The 5137-nt window shown below is 43.5% G+C and overlaps 1 non-coding gene across 1 annotated transcript; it reads right to left on the bottom strand.

Annotated features, from left to right (window-relative positions):
• Positions 1 to 3892: 3892 nt before the first annotated feature.
• TRNAN-GUU (transfer RNA asparagine (anticodon GUU)) lies at positions 3893 to 3966 on the bottom strand. The gene has a single exon. It is a non-coding gene; the product is annotated as a tRNA-Asn (tRNA).
• Positions 3967 to 5137: the final 1171 nt, after the last annotated feature.

The raw sequence follows: 5137 nt of genomic DNA, 5'->3' as shown, positions 1-5137 counted from the left end.
TTACTGTTTCATGCAGAATATGTGGTCTGAGCAAATCTTGTTTGTTAGCATTGAGATCAAAGGATTTTGGTTTTTGTAGGCTAGCAACAGAGGAAACTTGTAGGAGCAGTCAAACTCAGAATAATTTATTTTAGTAAGTTTTCAGTAATATTGGGCAAGTATCATAAGGCTGGCAGATGCCTGTAATGTATTTCCTTACCTGTTTTTCCCCTAGTGTGGGTGCATCCCTGTGGTGAGAAGAGACTGAATTTTCAGTGTCTCACAAAAGGTCCTTTTATCACAGGACCTGGATTCATCTTTTGCCCTGCCTTTGCCAGATCTGACAGCCCTTGTCAAAGGGAGGAACTGCAGGGCACTCTGAATAGCGGGCATTGTTCTGCAAAAGAATCAAGTCATTTTCTCTTTCCTGTGCAAAATTTTTCTGAGAGGACTCTTCTGAAACAGCGTATTTTGTGAGACAAAGCAGTTAGACAGCTCTCTATTTTTTTTTTTAAAGCAGATGTTTTCTAATTGAGTTGCAGCTTGATTGTCCATCTTCTTCATCTTTTAAGCATGTTTGGTTATGTCCCTGAAAAACGGCTTTTCTTAGGGTCTTATCTCCTTTCATCATTGTTCTGTCAAGGAGCAGTGTACTGGAGGGTTGGGTTCCTGTGCTTCCAATATTTGTCAGAGTAAGTTTAAGAACAATTATTTTTACTTTTTTTTTTTAATATCCTTCCTCTTCTCTATCCCTTTTTTGTGGGGGTGGGGTGAGAGCTGCTGTCTTTACTTTCAAAGTGAAGACTTTGCAGGTCAGAACTATCACCATTATCTCCATCTCCAAGTGCGCTTTCACGGTTGTAGATGTAATGCAAGTATATCTGAAACTATTGCAAGTCGTATCATTAACCTCTGCTTAATACTGATTCAAGCCTGTGTCTTTGCGGAGTATTGAGTATTGCAATCAGAGAAGTAAGCGCAAGAAATTCTTCAGTCTACCTCAGTAGGTAGCTGAGGGATAATGGAGATGGCTATTGTTCACTCTCCATCAAGTAATGGGAATGTGTCCATTTCCATGGCAGGTAGTCTTATAAGAAAATACTAAACCAGAATGAGGTAACTGAGAAATCTTACATGATCATGGAAGACTGTTGAACTGAAGTTGTTTCCAGTTCATTTACTCTGTAGTCAATACTAAAAAATTTAAGTACTTGCGGCTGACAGAGGCTTTCTGTAGTCTTTACACTAGCCTGGAAGAATATGGTATAGCAGTTGCATCGGGAGGTGGGACAGGCTTCTGGTGGAGATTTCAAGAGGCTTTTATTTATTTTATTGCTAGCAGGGCTTTTATCCAAACTACAGCATCACTTTTCCTATTCTGCTGCAATAATGAGATCAACAGCCGGCTCAGAGTAAGTCTTCATAAAATGAAAACGTGAGTTCAGTAAGTCCCCAAACAATACCAATGACTGTCTCATCAGCCTTGGCAGAACTTCAGGAAACAGAGGTGGTCTTGCTGCCATCACATACCACAGTGGTAATTACTCTGTATACTTCATTTGGTTAGTTCCCTTGTTTGCCAGTAACCTGGTATATAGTGAACAACAGCAATCCTTCTAATCTTGCCCCATAGTTTAGTGTAATAATTCTATGTTTTCAGGCTGAATGCAATGCACATTTTCAAACACTTGCAAAACTTGAGCAGCCTGTGTTGTGATCAGCACCAGTTACTGCTATTTAACTACTGGAAGATTGATACAAATGTTCAAGGTGCTGCATCCAGCCTATATATGCTACCTTGTTCAAAGCTCCTGCAGTAGTTTTCAGCATGTTGCAGTCCTTCATGAAGATGTCAATAAGCAAGGCTTCTTGATGTTGCTGGACAAATCATCGCATGGTTTTCAGAGCTAGCTGAGCCTTCAAGGGCAAAATGTAAGGTGTTTTTCCTGATCACTTTTCAACAGCATTAGCTTTTTTTGGAGCGAGGGAAGAGGTAAGCTCTCCATTAAAACTGTTCCAAGTTTTGTAAGGTTTCCATGTACCTTCCTCCTGAGTACCTGTGGCACCGTAATTAAAAATCAATTAGGCATTATGCAGGGGAAAAAAACCTGGAGAAGGCAGGTTTCTGAACTGCTGTGTGCTTATGTTCTGTGGCTGACTTTAATGCAAGAGTAAGAAGTTTTGTCCTTGTGCCTGAGAAACATCTGGTCCTTTCTGTTGGAGTGAAAATGGTCATGGTGATTAACTGAAGATTTTTCTTGTACTACTAGTTTCTATAGCATCTATGCACATTTTACATACAATGATAGTGAAATTCTTAGTGAAATTCTAGAACTCTTAGGCTCTAGTTCTTTATTTTTGAAGCGTAAAAAAACCCCCACAACTCAGAACAACCCTTAAAGTGTCAAATCATGCTTGGAAGGAAATCTAGAGTTTTCTGTGCAATTGGCTCTGGATTTACTTGGTTCTGGGAACAAGTCTGGATCCTTTTGATGGCAATGCTTGGTTCCCAGTTCTCAGTGCACGTCAGACTGGACTTTCTGATATGAGGAGTGTCGCTATCAGGATGTTCTTGACAGCATGAAACTTCTTCAACATACCTAGATCTGGAGCTTCTAATTACTAAGAACTAGGAGCAAAGCTGTAAACTGGGGTTCAGGGAGGAGCTGTAGCAGCTGCCTGAACTGTGAAGGCAGTTTTAATAATATATAACACATCTAATGTCTAACACATACTATAATAAATAATACAGAGTAAGCGTATTTAATATAAATATCAGATATACTTTGTTAATACTTCAAAATATATAATCTTATAAACCTAATTTATATATTAATATTTTATATTGGTTAAGGATTATGTATCATCTCTGAACTTCAGCTTCAAACACAATGAATGGTTTTAATTCGGGGTAGGTATGACCTGTGGGCAGGTGTCATCCAGAAAAACAGAAGGAAGGATGCCTATAGAAGGAAGAGTTAGGCTTTGTATACTGGTAATGGTTGAGCCTGGTATGAAATCAAAGCTGAAGTTAGAGATTGACTGGGTACTCAGGGTGCCAGAGGTCAGAGATCACATCTGCCTAGATGTGATTTGACTTGGATTTTCGTCCTGAACAGTATGCTGAACACTGATGAAATGGTTGAGGTTCGAAGGGGGCTCTGGAGGTCATCTGGTCCAACCCCCCTGCTAAGATAGAGGCTAGAGCCAGTTGTGCAGGACTGTGTCCAGACAGCTTCTGAGTATCTCCAAGGAGGGGGACTCTACAACCTCCCTGGGCAACTTGCGCCAGTGCTCAGTCACCCTCACAGTGAAAAACTGTTTCCTGATAGTCAGCTGGAACCTCCTGTGTTCCAGTTTGTGCCCGTTGCCTCTTGTCCTGCCACTGGGCACCACTGAAAAAAACCTGGTTCCATCCTCTCTGCAACCTCCCTTCAGATGTTTATATACATGAGTAAGATGCCCCGTGAGCCTTTTCCTGGCTGAACTCGGCCTTTCCTCATGGGGGGGATGCTCCGGCCCCTTAATCATCCTTGTGGCCCTTCCTTGGACTGTCTCTGGTATGTCTATGCCTCTGTTGTACTGGGGAGCCTGGAACTGGACACAGCACTCCAGGTACGGCCTCAGGAGCGCTGAGGAGAAGGCAAAGATCACTGGGTCTTCAACCAGCGGCAACTGGTGGTCTTGATGCTGCCCGAGAGACCGTTGGCTGCCTGGTTGCAAGGGCACTTTGCTGGCTCATGTTCACTTGGTGTCTAACCAGGACCCCAGGTCCTTTCCTTCCAGGCTGCTGCCCAGCTGGGTGGCCCCAGCCTGGACTGGTGCCTGGGGTTGTTCCTCCCTGGGGGCAGGACTTGGTGCTTCCCAGTGCTGGGCCTCACTGAGGTTCCGTGTTGGCCCTTAGAAAGGGGCTCATCCCTGGGTGGGCTCAAACCACCAACCTTTCGGTTAACAGCCCGACGCGCTAACCGACTGCACCACAGAGACTGGTACGCTGTACTTCAGGGAAGCTGAATTCCTGATGGAGTTTGGTAGCGGCTGATGGTGGTGGCTGTATGTGTTGGACAGTGACAGACCTGTACTGTGTGGCACATTGCTCAAGAAACCTGATGTGGTGTTGTGTCAGAATATTGTAAGAGATGGGGTGGGAGCGGTTTGGAAGAAAAGTTGTTACCTCCTGTAGGGTGTGGAAAATGAGATCCTTTTGATCTGAAGACTCCTCAGGAAGGGAAGGCTTGGGGTCATCTTGTGCTAGGCAATCTGCCGGTGTTTCAGAGGTGGGTTAACAGCACTGTTTCTCTAGACAAAGCCACAGAAAGGCCCTGCAGTACCCACCTGCTTTTTGTGGACGCGGTAAGAGGTCTGAAAACCTGTGTGGCTGCCAATGTTAATGCAATTGAAGCAAAACACAGATACACCTCGCAATACAGACTGGGAGACATCAGAGACGCTGACCGCAGAATTTCCGCTGCACTGGGGGACTGGGGGTTGGAGATGAGAGCGCTCTTGGGCAGATCTTAACAAACTGAAGATTTCATGGCAAAACTTGCAGGTTTATGTTTTTAAGTTTCATAGGTGTGCTGCCTCAAAGAAAGCACTGATAACTGCAGTTTGTAGTGGGTGTGCATATTTTTCAGTCATTCAGTGAGTTCAGCGAACTTGGCTGAGTTCTGTTCCACTCGTGAAACTACCTGGTTTATGTCTAGTTTTCAGGTAGAAAGAAACTGTTTTAATATTAAATTAATTTAATATTAATTTAATATTTAATCTTAGCCTTTTGGGTTGTTCATTTGAGAAAGAAAATACAGCAAAATATGTTGACTTGGAAATGGTTGAATTGCTTTTAAAAAAGTTGGGAAGCTTAATCTTGGCAAGGTTGTGCTTTGCAGCACTGCTGGCAACGTTGTTGATGAAGTGCTCCTGTAGCTGAGTGGTGTAAGCACAAGAAGACATGTGGGTAACTGTTTTAGAAAGAGTTTGACCAATTTTCTTCTGGAGGGGTAGGGACTGATAGGTGGAGGAAAGCGTACTTCTAGCAGTAGTAGCAAATGGCCTCTCCTAGCATGGAGCTTGGGAGAGTGGCTTCCTTTCCCTTTCTCTGCTGTTTTAAGCTGTACTCTAAGGCAGTCTCCGCCATGTCCCTCACAGCTGTGGAGCA

This window comes from Falco cherrug, chromosome 4, assembly GCF_023634085.1.
Source record: "Falco cherrug isolate bFalChe1 chromosome 4, bFalChe1.pri, whole genome shotgun sequence".
Classification (NCBI taxonomy): Eukaryota; Metazoa; Chordata; class Aves; order Falconiformes; family Falconidae; genus Falco; species Falco cherrug.
Note: the sequence above shows the minus strand (reverse complement) of the source record. Positions and strands in the feature narration are given on the sequence as shown.